Source organism: Leptonychotes weddellii, chromosome 16, assembly GCF_054177405.1.
Source record: "Leptonychotes weddellii isolate Sample4059 chromosome 16, ASM5417740v2, whole genome shotgun sequence".
In the NCBI taxonomy this organism is placed as follows: domain Eukaryota; kingdom Metazoa; phylum Chordata; class Mammalia; order Carnivora; family Phocidae; genus Leptonychotes; species Leptonychotes weddellii.
The window spans coordinates 42,998,243-43,015,580 of record NC_138384.1 but is presented as its reverse complement, the minus strand read 5'-3'; the positions used below and the strand labels follow the sequence as shown (position 1 = coordinate 43,015,580).

At 46.0% G+C, this 17,338-nt stretch overlaps 1 pseudogene; it reads right to left on the bottom strand.

Moving 5' to 3' along the window:
• Positions 1-7,631: 7,631 nt before the first annotated feature.
• Positions 7,632-7,763, bottom strand: LOC115940496 (U4 spliceosomal RNA; annotated as a pseudogene).
• Between the last annotated feature and the right edge of the window lie 9,575 nt (positions 7,764-17,338).

Below are 17,338 nucleotides of genomic sequence, written 5' to 3'. Positions count from 1 at the left end.
GATGGAGGGTGGGGCGGAATTGTCCTGCTTCTGTCACTTCACATCATAGGAGAGGAATGGCCAAAGGTCATCAGGTAGGAGGTGGCTGGGGCCTCGCTTGCCTCCTGACTTGGCTCCAGACTCCCTGACTATCAGCTCTGAGACTCCACGTTTCTCCTCTGTAAAATGGGGATGTTGATAATAGTGCCTGCCTCAGAGTCAGAGGGGCCCATGGACATCAGATGCCCAGCAGAGTGCCTGGCATAGAGTAGGTGCTCGATGAATAGCAGTAGTTATTAAAATAATGCGAAGTATTGTTATAGGTATCCAGGATGTCCTGGAGGCATGTTCAGAAGCCCTTTCTCAGGGCCTTGCTCCTACTATATCCTGAATTTTGGATTCTGGAAGAATAAGCCACAAAAACTTCTTTCTCTCATCCTTTGGGCCCATTCTTTCCTCCTCAATAATTGTATTGCTCAAACAAACAGCTGACGTTTTTTGAACACCTACCATATGCCAGGCACAGCACTTGACCTTTAAGGATTGTTGTTTAATTGAATCCTCATAGCAACCCTGCGGGGTCAGTATGATCATCTTTTTCCAGTGGCTCACAGAGGCTAAGTAGTTCACCTAACCTCATACAGCTATTCACAATGACTTTTGTCAGTTCTTGGAGAGAGTCACCTCAGGGCCTTAGCACTTGCTGCTCCCTATTCTTAGCACCTTACACAAGTCAACTTACGGCTGATTGCATCTCATTGTTCCAGTCTCAAATCAAATAGCAACTCCTCCAAAGGGCCTTCCCTAATGCCTGCTACAGGTGAAGCCCCAGCTTCTTGCTAGCAAAGCACACTGTTTTCTTTTCTTTTCAATATTTACTACTGTCTGAAATTATTCATTTCTTTGTCCATTTCTTTATTATCTGTCTCCCCATTCCCACACCCACCTCTTTAGAACATCAGGAGGGAAGGATTTTGTCTGGCTGTGTCCACAGTGTCTAGAACAGTGCTGGGCATATCATGGGTGCTCAATAATTTTTTTTTTTAAGATTTTTAAAAAATTTATTTGACAGAGAGAGAGATAGTGAGAGCAGGAACACAAGCAGGGGGAGTGGGAGAGAGAGAAGGAGGCTCCCCGCTGAGCAGGGAGCCCGATGCGGGGCTTGATCCCAGGACCCTGGGATCATGACCTGAGCCGAAGGCAGATGCTTAACGACTGAGCCACCCAGGCGCCCCTCAATAATTTTTTTTTTTATAGTGAATGAACAATGTGTAAGTGTGAGTGTCATGGGAGTGTTGGAATTTGAACTCCTATCTGACTCAGCAGCTCATGCTTTTCCCTCCCAAAGGGGTCCAGGTTTCTACCCTGGGGCAAAGTTTCACACACAAGTCTTTGAAAATAGTCGTTATCAAGTGACTTGGTAATATCTTTATTAACATTACCCACACTGCCTTTTTTTTTTTAAATGATTTTTGTGAAGGCTTACTGGGGCAATTAACCAGGCCAGGGGACTACCAGTGGGTGATAAGCAAATATTTGCAACACGATTAATAACCGTCTGTGGATGAGGAGTCTGGTGTTTCAGTTTATCCAGCTTTCAGGCTCTTTTATTGGGGCAACAGCATCTGGAGTTTGTTTTGAGAAACCAGCTTTCTCACGGTTCCAGATCAGAGCACTTCATCCTCCAACCACAGTGATTGGGGGAGGGTTGGGCACGTGACCCTAGCCTAGCAATAAAAGCATTTCAACCGCGTGCTTCAGTGATAGCTAGACACACCACCAACACAGGCCCAGGAAAAGCAAACAGAGGTCTTCTATTGGAACTCTGGGGAATAAAGCATTTTCTTTCTGTCTGGCTTGCAAAGCTGAAGGGACCTAAGTGTGGAGCACCTGGGAGCCCTCTTTCTACCATGAGTAGAAAAGCAGCCTAGAATGAGGCCAACGCATAAGAAAGCATGGCAGAGTAGATGGACAGATTTCTGATGACATCATTTAAACACCTAGACCCATCTGTGCCTGAAGCTGGCCCTAATCTTTCAGCTTTTGTGTCATCTGAGTCTATATGTTCCCCTTGATCTTTCTGGAAGTTTGATTTGCGATTTAGTTACTTGCTTCCCAAAGAACTCTGATGGAAAGGAAAGGTGAAAACAGAGCTTTTTGAGAGCATGTGATTCAGGATCTAGTGGAGACTGAGGATGAGTAAGGGATGCCTTGGGGGAGGAGGATTTAGCAGGTCTTCGTATCCCAAACCTCAGCCTTTCTCATACCACATCTTAATTCCTTCCATATGTACACCGCATCTGCACTTTTATTTATTTATTCAATATCTTACTTAAAAACAACTCATCTAAAATAAGCTTGACTCAGTTTTTAAATAATAACACCCACAAAAGTACCTCCTAATAGGCTACTTGCATCAATGCAGATGACAGCAAAAATATAATGATGAAAATGAAACATATCTGTCCACATAACTGTGCAAAAAATTTTGGTGTGTCACTGAAAGAACATGAGCCCTGATCTGCAGCACAACAATATGAAGATACTTACTGCTGAACTGTACCTTAAAAATGGTTAAGACGGTAAATTTTGCGTCCTGAGCTTTTTTAAAAACCACCATTAAAATTTTAAAAAATTATTTAAAGAAGAAGAAGAGAGAGAGAAGAAGACAAGGAGCAATCATGTACATAGCTTGCCTTTATGGTCCAGTCAAGGTAGGATGGAGTTGAAATCAACCCTTGCTGATACTCCAAGAAATAGCTAAGTTACATTTGCAGAAATCATAACAAACCATCATCAAGTCCATAGATAACTTGGGGAAGGGATTAACTAAGTAGGAAAACAGAATACAAATGGCAGATATAACATCTAATGAGTCACTTCTCTTTCATTAGAGTCAGATAGCTTAACCAATGGAGCAAGTTCAACCTGGCTAGTGATGTCATGTGGATATTATGTAGGCCCTGAAATGATATGATAAGAAGGGCACTTCAAGGAGAAGAAGAAGAAGAAGAAGAAGAAGAAGAAGAAGAAGAAGAAGAAGAAGAAGAAGGAGAAGAAGAAAGAAGAAGAAGAACAACAACAAGAAGGAGGAAGAGGAGGAGGAGAAGAAGAAGAAGGAGGAGGAGGAAGAGGAGGAGGAGGAGGAGAAGAAGAACAACAACAACAATAGCAACAACAACAACGAGGAGGAGGAAGAAGGGGGGAGGGGTGTTGGAGGAAGAGGAGAAGAAGAAGGAGGAGGAGGAGGAAAAGGAGGAGGGGGAGGAGAAGGAGAACAAGGATGGGGAGGAGGAGGAGAAGAAAAAGGAGGAGGAGAGGGGGAAGGGGAAGAAGGAGAAGAAGAAGAGGAAGAGCTCCTTCAGCTCTATGGTATTCTCCCCCACCCTCAAACCCAGAACCCCAGTCTAAGTATGAGAAAAACTTAGCCAAATCCAAATTGAGGGACATTCTACAAAATACCCTGTGTTCCTTAAAATGATCATGGCCATGAAAAAACAAGGTAGGACTGAGAAATTGTCACAAAGGAGATTCAGGAGACATGAAAACTAAATGCAACGTGGGATCCTGGATTGGATCCTGGAACAGAAGAAGGACATTAATGGAAAGATTGGTGAGATGTGAATAATGTCTAGAGTTTAAAAAAAAAAAAAGAACATGAGTCCCACTTGGAGGAGAGAATCATGACAATTGCTAGCATTTACAAAAGAAAAGGAGCCCCGCTTAGAGGAGACAGTCATGACACTGACAATGACAAATGCTAGCATTTATGGAGAACTTGACTCTGAGTGGGGCGCAGAACCGTATGGCAGGGGTTGCCATTCTCCAATTACAGAGGAGGAGAATGAGGCACAGAGAGGGTAGCTAGCTTATCCGAGGCCACGCAGCTGATACATGACTGGGCAGACCCAGGTGCTGGTTTCCAGAGTCCGTGATCTTAAGCATCATATACACCAATCTTTTCGTCACTTGAGCTTCCTAACATCCATAGGTATTAGATATTGTTTCCACTTCTTCACACGAGGAAACAGAAATACAATGAGTGTGGTTAAATACATTGTCTAAGGCCAAACCCTGTAAGGCACACTCACTCCAAGCCAGCCTCACTTCCTCCGGTCCTGGGATGATGAGTTTCCTGAGACACTGGTCAGGTCCTCCGTTACTGGCTCCGTGAGCCCTCACAACATCATCATTCATGTCTCCTGGTGCGCGTGTGTGCATGCGCATGCGTACATGTGCAAGGGCTCGGTGTGTTGGAGGGGAGCAGTAAAGCATTATTTCACTTATAACAGGACAGATAGCCAGTGCTGGGCGGCTCGGGACAAAGCAGAATTGTAAAAGGCGGCTGGAAGGCCAAAAGGACCCCCTGTCCCGCCAGGGGCTAGGTTTGGATAGGGAAAGGTCTTATCCCACGTGTTTCATGTTTCCATGGAAAGACTGGTCAGAGGCAACCCCTGCTCCTCCCAGGGGGTTTGGAAATATCTGCCTACAAACGTAGGTTATCACCATGCCTGAGGACAGAACAGTACTGCTGTTTAACTGGGCTAAACGTCCTGCAATAATAGGCGGGACTGTCCTCTGTGACACAGACTCATCTCACTTAAAATGCCAATAGTGCCCCAGTTAGAAACCTGGAGTTGAATAAGGCTACGGCTTTTGGCCCACTTCCTTGTTATGAAATTGATGAGTCTGGGAGAGGATACTGAGCTTGCGTGGCTCAGACCCCTTCCCTCCGTTTTTGGATTTGCCGGTCTCTTGAAAGAGTCCATTGTAGCCTGCTACCTCCTGCCATGTGATAAAGGGCCTCCCAGAAGTATGATTATATGGAAGAGAAACTAGTGGTGCCCTCACCCCTGCTCTATTAGCCCCTTCTTTCACAGTTAAAGAAGTTTTCCCTGGGCACATGGTTGCCTGGAATAAAGACTACATTTCCCAGCCTCCCTTGCAGCAAGTGTGGCCCAGAGGCCACGTTCTGATCAATGAGATATGAGCAGAAGTGCAGTTTTGGGGTCCTGCCCTTAAAGGAATGGGCCTTTCCTTTCTTGTTTTCTCTTCCTTCAGGCTAGGGTGGGGACATGGTGGCATGGCATCTTGGACCATGGGGACAAGCACAGCACCATAGGGATGGCCAAGAACAGGATGGAAGAGCCCAGGATCCTGACACCTTCACAAAGCAGAGCTGAACACCAGCTTGCACTGTTACAGCAGAGAGAAATACATTTACATATATTTATATGTAATTAAAGCTATTCTTATTTTGAATCTGTTACACACAGCCAAATTTATATCCTAAATTAAGCTGCTCAATTTAAGGGAGCAGAAAAGAGGGGGAGGTGATGTCAAACCCATTGGGCCACACAGCTCAGTCATGTTTCCTGATACTCTTTATTGTTTGGGTAATTAAGCCAACATGTTGCCTCCTCTCTCTCTTTTACTTCTGCATCTCACTCTACTGGTTCTGCCTTTAGGCCAGGATGAAGGGTGATATTCATTGAGAGCTTAAGTCTCCACCCAGCTGATGCTAGAAAAGCAGTTGCAAAGAAACCAGAGATTATCTGGACCTTTTTCTGCAAAGCAGGCCCTATTATGCAGGGGAAAGACCAGATATGGGTTTCCCCCCTGGATGCAGGAAGCTGAAGAGAAAATGTCCCAGGGGTTTTAGATTGTGAATTTGTTTGCTCAAGCCTTCTTTCTTCTGGTGTGCCTTTCCGTGCTACAGAGGCCAGGAAACTAAAGCCACACTTCCTCACTTCCCTCGAAGCCAGGGTTCTGCCAACGTGACATACTTCATGAGATTTGGAAAGGAGAAGTGAAATGGGGGTGCTTATGGTGCTTCTGCCATGGATTCTGACAAGCACAGTCATGGAGAGGCTGGTGTCTTTTTCTGGGGCACCACCAGTGACTGGCTTTGTGCATTTTGAGAGGCTCTTATCTGTGTGAATCTAGCAAGTGTGGCGTGGTTCTGGAGCCAACAACTCCATAGTAGCAACTTTTCGATTCCCCACTTTTCTATGATGGTGGCGGTAGCAGCTCCCCCAGTGGGTCAGTTCAGCAGCTTCAGATCTTCAGCCTGCGGGGCCTGATGGAATCGGCTTCCTTTTCCTTCCCATCAGAGAGCACCCAGCTAGCTCTCTTTCCCTGGGCTGGCTCTGTCCCCTTTGAGCCTCTCAGAATTGGAATCAGTCCAGTCCTAAATCCAATCAGATGCACAAGAATGTCACAGCACCAGACCTACTCTCCCAACATTTAGAAAATACAGGTGCACCAGCATTTCCCACGTGAAAGCAATTTTCTTGTGTTGCTGTTTCAGCCACAGCCCATAGATCAATAGGAGGAAAACATGAATTAAACTATTTGCTTGAATAAGAAGGTTTAGCAGAATTATGATGCTCTTTTTAGCTCCACGAGGGTGGGAGAAGAAAGAAGTGACAATGAAAACTCCCAAGTCTTTGTACTTTTCAGGAAAAGGGAGTGTTGGTGTACATATTATTAGCAAGGGCAACAGATTATTAAGACAAGCAGTCCAGGTTTTAGAGGTGTTATGAACTAAATTGTGGTGCCCCCCATTCATATGTCGAAGCCCTAAATTTCAATGTGACTGTATTGAAGACAGGACCTTTAAAGAGGTAATTAACTTCTTTTTTTTAAAAAAGACTTTATTTATTTATATATAGAGGGCACATGCATGAGTACATGAGTCATGGGGGAGGAGCAGCGGGAGAGGGAGAGAGAATCTCAAGCAGACTCCATGCAGAGCGCGGAGCCCAGCGTGAGGCTTGATCTCGTGAACCTGAGATCACAACCTGAGCTGAAATCAAGAGTCAGACGATTAACTGATTAAGCCAGCCAGGCTCAATTACCCAGAGGTAACTACCCAGAGGTAATTAACTTTAAATGAGGTCATAAGGGTAGAGGCCTAATCCAACAGGACTTCCATAAGAAGGCGAAAAGACACCAGGGATATGTGCACACAGGGCAAAGGCCATCTGAGGACACAGCAAGATGTTGCCCATCTGCAGGCCAAAGAGAGGCCTCAGAAGAAACAAACTCTGCCAGCACTGATCTTGAACTTTCCCCCTCCAGAACCATGAGAAAAAAATTCCTGATGTTTAAGCCACCAGTCTAACCGGTAATATTTTGTTATGGCAGCTCTAGCAAACTAATACAGGAGTTTGAAGGTGGCTGTCAGAGGATGCAACAACATCCATCTTTGAAGTCTGGGTGTCTTTTTTTTTTTTTTTTAAAGGTTTTATTTATTTGACAGAGAGAAAGACAGCCAGAGAGGGAAGACAAGCAGGGGGAGTGGGAGAGGGAGAAGCAGGCTTCCCGTGGAGCAGGGAGCCTGATGCGGGGCTCGATCCCAGGACCCTGGGATCATGACCTGAGCCGAAGGCAGACGCTTAACGACTGAGCCACCCAGGCACCCCATGAAGTCTGGGTGTCTCATAAGACTCCTTTGTTAGGAATACATTTACAAGACAGTCTCATGAGGCAGAGTCCACTTTTCTGAAGCTGTAGTCTCGAGAGGACAGAACATGTTCTCTTTCTTGCTTTGCTGAGGTTTTTGTTACTAGCAGTTAGAACAGCCTAGAGTTTCAAGTCAAAATCTTGCAATCACATATTTTTTTAGCACCATGAGAATAAAGAAGGAGCTGTAACAGGGTAAAAACGTTCACAATGCACAGGAAATGCAAATTCTAGGATTATTGGGGAAATTTTTCAATTGGCAGTAATCACGCCTCAGATCAACCTCATTGGCTATGATAGTGCCACTGTGCAAAGCTTACAAATAATATGATTATTAACAGAAAAACACAAGGCATGCAACACGTTTCACCCACCAAGATAAAGAAACAAAGTAGGAGAGAAAAATAAAAAACTTTGGTTTGAGTTGTTCCAGGCTGGCTTTGAACCTGGGCCATCTTTTAGACTTAATAACCTGTCACTTTATATCCCATTTGAAGGTTAATGGTGACATTCCACTAGCCCTCATTTTGGAAAATATCTACATTTGTACAATTGCTTTGCGTCTCAGAGTTACATTGGAAAAACTCTTGTCTTCTTGCAAAGCTGAGGAGTCTACAATGGTGACGACTCCAGTCTTCAAGTCTTACTGAGGGTAGGGAGTGGGGGTGGGCTTCTTCCCTTTAATATCCATCTGGTATTCTAAAACATTTTTTAAAAAAGATTTTATTTATTTATTTGACAGAGACACAGGCAGAGAGGCAACGCAGCGGAGGGAGTGGGAGAAGGAAAAGGAGGCTTCCCACTGAGCAGGGAGCCTGATGCAGGGCTCCATCCCAGGACCCTGGGATCACAACCTGAGTCGAAGGCAGACGCTTAACGACTGAGCCACCCGGGAGCCCCATATTTTAAAACAGTTTAATGAACATTCTATCTTGCCACCTGTGTCCCTGCTCCTCACTCCATCCCATGCTTAACTGAGTGTGGGCTATGATCAGATGAGCAAAGCAGCCTTCAAAATAACAGTTTGGATGCTTCTGGCTGTCTAAAATGGGTGTCCGAACTCAAAAGAGTTTGGAAACTCTGACATGTAATATCCTATGTAGCAGGGATTCCTATGATGGGGCAGTTCCTGGGCTGTCAACACGGTGGCTCAGTGGCTCAGAAACCCCAGCTTCTGCATTTCCTTTGCCCGCTCTCAGCACGCTGCACCCCGAGGCCGACTCCCTACACAGACCAAGATGTGACCACCACGTGCGCCATCAATGTAGGCCTAAAGGCGTAAAACGCGAAGTGCTGTTCCATTCCTAGCTCTCTTCAAGATCCAATAAAATCTTTCCCGTCACCGCCCAGGAGACTTCCTCTCACTCGGCATTGGCCAGAGCCATGTCACATGACTGTTCCCAGGACCGGAAGCATCTGATTGGCTCAGCCTTCGGCCAATCAGGATTTGTCCTTTCTGAGCAGGCTTTTGTCTGGAAGCCATGGCCCAGAAAGGGAGGGAAGAGGCTTTCACGCAGGGCTAGGGCTCGTCCCACGAAGAAAGCAGGGAGGAGGGGGGGGTGCTGCCGAGGCTCCCCGACAGCGGCCGCCAGCCTCCCAGCTCTGCCGCATCCGAGGCGGCTCCGGGCCCTCCGAGCCTTGTTCACAGCCTCTCTTCCCGCGGCCCAGCCTCAGGCTCTTCTGTCCGCACTTCCTCACCCCTAAATGCAGCCCCATGGGGAGAGAGTTCTGCTGGTGGGGACTGGCGCCTCCTGCCACCAGCCACGGGCATGAGCCATCCTGAAAGTGGGTCTTCTGCGTCAAACACACCTTCGGTTAAGTTAACTGCAGCTTCGGCCCTCGTCCTGCCTGAAAACTCGAGAGGCTCTGAGCCAGCACTGCCCAGGTAAGCGGCCCCCAAATTCCCGACACAGAAACGGTGTGCCATCATAGCTTTTTAAACCGTGAATATTCGGAGTAATCTGTTACACAGCAGTGAATACACCCCTACACAAGGACACCAGGCAGGTTCAGTGAAGTAATATGGACGCATATGTGCTTGGCGTATGGGACACACTCATTTTCAATGCTACCCATTACTATTTTAATTTTTACCATGGTTTATCAAACTCTCCCCCCCCACCCCCCTGCAAAAGTTTAAAATCAATCTCATATGTGTACGCTTAGGCTGAACTGAGAACCATTTGTCAGCCTTTGGGAAGTGGGAAGCAACACTGAACAATGAAAATATAATGTGAGCCATGTGTGTTTTAAAATTGTCTAGTAGTGGGGCGCCTGGGTGGCTCAGTTCAGTAAGAATCTGCCTTCGGCTCAGGTCATGGTCCCAGGGTCCCGGGATCGAGCTGTGCATTGGGCTCCTTGCTCAGCGGGGAGCCTGCTTCTCCCTCTCCCTCTGCCTGCCGCTCCCCCTGCTTGTACTCTCTTGGGCGTGCTCTCTGTCAAATAAAATCTTACAAAAAATAAAAATAAGGGGCGCCTGGGTGGCTCAGTCGTTAAGCGTCTGCCTTCGGCCCAGGTCATGATCCCAGGGTCCTGGGATCGAGCCCCGAATCGGGCTCCCTGCTCTGCAGGAAGCCTGCTTCTCCCTCTCCCACCCGCCCTGCTTGTGTTCCCTCTCTCGCTGTCTCTCTCTCTGTCAAATAAATAAAATCTTTAAAAAAAAAAAAAATAAATAAAATTGTCTAGTAGTTACATTAAAAAGCAAAAAAGACAAGATAATTATTTTCACCTGTTTGGCACTCCGTCTATAAAGTGGATTTCAGGTGGTCATCATTTTGGTGGATTTGGATTAGTAATTGAAGCTAAATGTAATATATATTTAGTTGTGAGAATCCTTGAAAATTGTATCTTGAAACTTGGGTATTATGAGCTATTGTAAGAAAAACTAGGTGGGAAGATAATATTCTTATATATATGGAGAGTCACTGTTTTAGTGTTCCTTACCAAAAATGGATTGTCTTGACATGCTATTTTTTAAGTTTTTATTTAAATTCCATTAATGTACAGTATAATATTAGTTTCAGGTGTACAATATAGTGATTCAACACATCCATACAACACCTGATGTTCATCACAACAGGTGCACTCCTTAATCTCCATCTCCTGTTTGACCCCCACCCCCCTCCCCTCCAGTAACCATCAGTTTGCTCTCTATAATTAAGAGTCTGTTTCTTGTTTTGCCTCTTCATTTCCCTCTGCTAGTTTTCTTTCTTAAATTCCACATATGATTGAAATAATATGGTATTTGTCTTTCTCTGACATGTCGCTTAGCATAATATTCTCTAATTCCATCTATATCGTTGCAAATGGCAAGATTTCATTCTTTTAAAAGGCTGACTTGGGGCGCCTGGGTGGCTCAGTTGGTTAAGCGACTGCCTTCGGCTCAGGTCATGATCCCGGGGTCCTGGGATCGAGTACCGCATCGGGCTCCCTGCTCAGCAGGGAGTCTGCTTCTCCCTCTGACCCTCCCCCCTCTCGTGTGCTCTCTCTGTCTCATTCTCTCTCTCAAATAAATAAATAAAATCTTTAAAAAAAAATAAATCTTTTTTTTTTTAAGATTTTATTTATTTATTTGACAGAGAGTGACACAGCGAGAGAGGGAACACGAGCGGGGGAGTGGGAGAGGAAGAGGCAGGCTTCCCGCTGAGCAGGAAACCCCATGCAGTACTTGATCCCAGGACCCCGGGATCATGACCTGAGCTGAAGGCAGACGCTTAACGACTGAGCCACCCAGGTGCCCTTTCTCTCTCTTTTTAAATTGTGTGTTGAGGAACCCATTTTCTCAGATCTAGGGTGAGGGTGAGTGTATGTTCTTGATATACTGCCCTTCAAAGACCTCTCCAGAGGGTTAGGGTTTAGGACTTAGGGGTAGGGTTACGGTTAGGGCATGTGGCACACTGTTATTAATAAAAACGTGTGGGTGCTCATAGAAATTCATACTCAGAGATTTCTATCCTATGAATCAATGCCGGAAAACAACTATATTGAATGCTTCTTCCTTAAATTATTTTCTTTTGTCCAGAGGAAAACGGTGACATCTTTAGCCTGGTATTGAAGTTCTTTGTATCCTGACCTCTGCTGACCTTTCCATTCTGACTTTCTGCCAGGGTATACGGAGGCATATACTCTGTATGTGGCCACAACCACAATACCCTAATTACTGAGCAGGCAAAATCCAGTTCTTCAGGGGCTCCCTCAACTTCCTCTACCATCCCTTTGATAACCATCCACCACCTGCCCCTGCTCCCAGAGCATTGCGCTCCTGCTTTTGTGGTGCTCGTCACATTTAGTTGAGGGAACGCCTCCACAGCTACTCTGAGCTACCCAGAGTAAGGATGCTGCTGTGTTCTGTGCATCCCAAAGCCCCCAAGCAAGGGCCCACAGGAAGCACTGAGCACATACTTTGATTGGTATAGGACGTGCATCATATGTTAGAGAGATACTTTCTGCTCCTGTGTATCAGAATCCTCAGCAGAGCTTTGTGAACCTGCAGGTAGTATCTAAATCAGTATCTTGCAGGGGTAGGTCTAGGTTTGTGCATCTGGGAGCAGAAGCTCCACAGATGATTCTAATGTGGGAACAGCTGAGTTGGTAAAAAGGTCAGAATAGACTGGAACTGCCAGGGAAAGTTGGTAGAGGAGGGGCCATGTACCAAACTTTGAAGTTTGGGGAGAGATATATCAGACCAAGAAAAACAACAACAACAAAAAAAGCCGAAGTATAGACATGAAAGTAAAGATGACAGTAAGGAGACCAATTTTTTGTGAGAGTAATACTTGGTAACTGTGGGTAAGCATGCTAGGCCCTGATCACGGGGCCTTTGAACATCTGTGCACAGTCAAGCAGTCAGCAGAGCCTGACCATCTTAGAGATAGATGGGCACATGGCTGAATCTTGTTGTCATGGCAAATGGGTGCTCAGGAAGAGGAGAGCTTGCTTAGGAAAAGAATGAGAAAGGCCTCGTTGGCAAGAGAATATTTCTTTGAAGGTCTTTCTTCAGAAATCTACCAATTAAAGAATCATAGCATTTTAGAACTAAAAATACATATTTATCCTCTGCTTAAGTAGAATTCTATAGAATATGAGTTCCCTATTGAAAAAGAAGATAGTTTCACAGTTAAATTTTGGGATTAAAACAAAAGAAACAGGTAAAATTAATTTAAATAATTTAACACAGTGTGTATCTAATACAGTGTGTATCTAATGACGAATATATGTCATTTCAACATATATTCGATAGAAAAAATTACTGAGATGCTTTATAATCTTTTTTTATGCAGTCATTTCATACAATCATTTTTCATCCCAAATCCCAAATTTTATACTTGCAGCATGTCTCAGAGCAGACCACCTGCATTTCAAATGCCCACTAGCCACACGTGGCCACTAGCTAGTGGCCACTGTTGTGAACTGTGGTGGGTTCCAAGTGTGCACAGTAAAGCAGGATCAGAGAGGTTTGGAGTCTGGCTCAAGGGCATACAGCAGGGCCCAGCTCTGCACTCTTCTCAGCCCCTGGCTTTCCCTGGGGGTGGGGTCTGCCCCACAGCACAATCTAAGTCAGTGGCGCTCAAATTCTACATTCAAGAATCATCTGGGGGGCGCCTGGGTGACTCAGTTGGTTAAGCGACTGCCTTCGGCTCGGGTCATGATCCTGGAGTCCCAGGATCGAGTCCCGCATCGGGCTCCCCGCTCGGCGGGGAGTCTGCTTCTCCCTCTGATCCTCCCCCTCTCATGCTCTCTGTCTCCCATTCTCTCTCTCAGATAAATAAATAAAAAATCTTTAAAAAAAAAGAATCATCTGGGGAGCTTGTTAAAATGAGAGTTCCAGCCCCACCCCAGACGTACAGCATCAGAACCTCTGGGGACAGAAGCCAGGAATCTGCATGAACAAACTCCTCATGACTCTGACGCATGTTTGCTGGGTATACCTGGAGGATCACTGCTGGCAGCACATTGGAACCACTTGGAAAGCTTATCAGAATTCCAGTGCCCAGGCTACACCCCTAAGCAACCAGACCATCATCTCTGAGGGGGGACCATATACTTTATCCATATACTTTAAAAATCAACTTTATTGAAGTGTAATTTACATCCATTAAAAGGCACCCATTTTAAGTGTAAATTATGGTCTATTTTGACCCATGTAACCACGACTATAGCCAAGATACAGAACATTTTTGTGACCCCAGAGGATTCCTTTGTGCCTCTTTGCAGTTAATTCTCTCCCCCCCGCCCCCGCCCCCGCTCCAGGGCAGGCATTGAATTCTTTTTTACTCTTTTTTAAAAAGATTAGATTTGCCTCCCTCGGTATTTTTTTTTATCAATGGAATCACCTGAATGCATTCTTGTGCATTTTGAGCACTCATTTCACTCAGCATAATGTTTTTGAATTTCAACCACGTGCCTTCCAAAAGGCAGTTCTTCTAGCCGTGTGCCGGCCTGATGGTTTAGGGATCCCTAAAATACCATGAGAAGGGTAGAGCCACGCCTTTGCCCCTGCTCTTCCCTTTGCCTGGAGCACCCTTCCCCTTTCTCCAGGTGTCCAAAAGATACCTGATGCTTTCTGCTCTCACCCACCCATTCCTCCTCCCTACAGAACTGGTCAGAACACTAGCAAATGTGGCCAAGGGACTAGTTAATTCTGGTAGTTCAGGAGGTGCTGCTTGGGTCAGGGCCCCCCTCTATTCTCCCAGAGGCTCAGAGAGGGCCTCCAGCTCATCTTCCTATCCCTGCATCCCTGTCCATCCTCCACACGCCACCAGATGCTTCTTGTTGCTTGGCTCCGACCCTGTTGTTCTGGCTGTAACAGTAGCAATCTTTTGTTATTCGGCCACCCCATCCTGCGCCACCTTACCAAGCTCTTCTCTGGAAGCTGATACGGGGATACACCTTCTCAATCTAGTTCTTATGGCCCCGCTTCTCACCACATGACTCCGTGGACCAGGATGCCACTGCATTGTGGAACCCCACTGGATGGGCTCTGTGTAAATGGCGCCTCCTGGAGGTGTATATTTTGGGGGATCACAGGTAACCGCTCACTGTGGCTGCCACATGGGAAGACTGGGTTATTGATTAGTGTTGGCTCCCAGCCAGTCAGGAAGGGACCTTGCCCTGGGTGGGACTGGGATGGTTTCTCTCTTGAGAAGGAGAGAGAAGGCTGGCCTCTAACCAGGTTAACAAGACAGGAGAGAAGGACCTAGCATGAGATCCTTGGCTTTGTGCTAGCTCCCCAGGCCATCACCTGCCCCAGGTGAGCTATATCCTCTGGCCCACTGTTGATGATTTCTTTTTGGTGGAATCAGTTCTCCAGATATCTGTCCGGAAACTTCTCAGTTTAGAGGGCCTGAGGGGCTGAAGGTTCAGGATGCCCTGCACCTCTGCAGAAGGAATAAGATTTTGGAAGATTTTCCTCTGATATCCATGCCCTTTTCTTCCTTGATAACACAGACCTTGACACATTGGAGCCCAGCAAAAATTACATTGTCTATGTTCCCCTGGGCTAACTGTGGCCATGTGACTACATTTTGACCAATAGAAGTAAAAGTGTTGTATGGGCTTCCAGGAATTGCCCTTAAAGAAAGTTTTTCTAACCCCTGCTTCCTTTTCACTACTGACTGGAATATAGATGTGATGGCTGGAGCTCCAGCAGCCATTTTGGGTCACAAGTTATGGACTGATGATGACAGCAATAATATGAAAGGCTGGGTCCCCATGATTATGAGGTGCCACATTAGCCCTGGGCACTCCACCTCGAGACCCCATTTTTGTAAAAGCAACTTAAACTTCTGTCTTGTTTAGGGTATTTGATTTTGGGGTTTTATTTAGAGCTGAATCTAGTCATGCCTGAACACTCTGTCAGGAAGGAGAAATGCAGGGGGGGCATCTTGTCAAGGCAGGTGTATGCCTTAAGATTCTTTTGGGTCCACAGGACAGGAAGCCACCTTGAGGTAGTTTAAGGAAACTGAGAAATTTGTTATAAGGGGATTCCAAGATAGGACTGAGTCTGTGCCTCAGGGACACCCAGAACCAGAGGCTCAAACTGCTAAAAGAATTTTTTCTCTTTCTCTCCCATCTTCCTTTGTGCCCTGGATTCATTCTTTTCTCTTACAGACTGGCTTTCTCCACAGAGGCCAGAGCATGGCTCCTCATAGCCCTCAGGTTGTCTGAGGCTCACAGTTTTGGCCACTTGGAGGGAGATGGATTCCCTAGGGCTCACCTGACTGAATCTCAAGTGAGCAAGGTGCAGTCCTTTGTTTCAGCAGGGCCTGTGGTGTGCTGGAGGGGTCCTGACCCGGGAAGGTCGGAGTTTCCCCGAATCAAGATCTCTGGAGACACACCCACTGCCACCTCCCCCAGCCTCCACCCCCCCTTCCCTTTTGCCAGTGTCCCTTGTCCTGATTGTCCCAACTGGAATAGTCACTCCTCCATTAAAATCCGAGGCTCCTGGAAGAATCGAACAATGTGAGGAAACGTTGGTGATGTAATAGGCACTGGAATAAAAGCCTGATAAAACTGTTTGTTCCTGAAACCACTGAGCTCTGCAGTGTGTCTGGGTTTGAATCCCAGACTCTCCACTTGCTGCTTGGTGGCTGTGGCCTTGAGCGAAGCACCACTCAGGCTTCCTTTTGTCCTTTGAGCAGAGGAGAGCCTGTTGTGAGGGCTGAATGGGACAGGGCACATGGTGCCCTTGCGACAGGGGAGGTGCTTGTCAATTGTTAATTATCAGGGTTCAGACTCCACCCCTTGCAGTGGCTTCTGGAGCCTGCTCCTACTAGCTTGGTGAGCTCTTAACTATTCCTCAATGAACAAGCCATTCATAGCTTGAAATCAGCCATGGTGGGCATATGCACACCACGGGGATTGACAAGAATGACGCATGAGGGCTTTTACTTTTTTTCAGAAAACTACAGTTGACCTCCAACAACACAGGCTTGAACAGCAGGGGTCCACTTATATGCCTATTTTTTTTTTTTTTTTTTTTACAGTACATAGTTTACCAGCATACCACTCCCTTCTCCGTGTTTCCTGAATGTTCTTCTCTTATGCCCACCTCACTTCTGAGACCTGGAACAATCCATTCACCTGTCTCCTGCAAGTTGCCATGTGCAGACCCACAGGCCCCTGAAGCCCCCATGTGGGAATTCAACTTTGTCACCTCCACTCCTTGCACCTCTGTGGTGACCCCTTTCTCCCCCATTTACCCCGTCACCCACATGTTGGGATTGAAGGGAAGGAAATATTCTTCTCTACCCTCAAGATCTTCCAGCTGGACTAAGAATTAAATTGACATGAGACAGGTTCACAGGAGAAAAAAAACTCCAAAGTGTTAATTACGAGCCCACAGAGGCCCAATGATGAAATTGAGACCTGAAGAAATGACCAAGGCACACAGTTTTTATATTTTTTTTAGACAAAGAGACAGTAAACCTGTGAAGAATTGATAGGAAAAAGAAAGCTTATCTTTGGGAGCTTCAATTAGTAAGGAATTCTAAACAGAATTTGCCCTGGGGTAGTAAATTAATAAAAAGTAACAAGCATTGTTTAAACAGCCTTCTTGGTCCTGAATTTCCTATATCTGGTGATAATAAGGATGTCTTTACCTCTTGGTACAGGGAGGGCACCTATCACATGGGACATTTATTTTCTGCTTTCAGGGGCCAGGGGAGGGGCTGAGTGTCCTTCTTACATACGCCGATTCTTAAGTAACTTTAAAATCAGTATGCCAGGGGTGCCTGGGTGGCTCAGTCAGTTAAATGTCTGACTCCTGATTTTGGCTCACATCATGATCTCAGGGTCGTGAGATTGAGCCCCATGTTGCCTGCTTAGGATTCTCTCCCTTCCTCTCCCTCTGCACCCCCCAAAATAAAAATAAAATCAAGGGGCACCTGGGTGG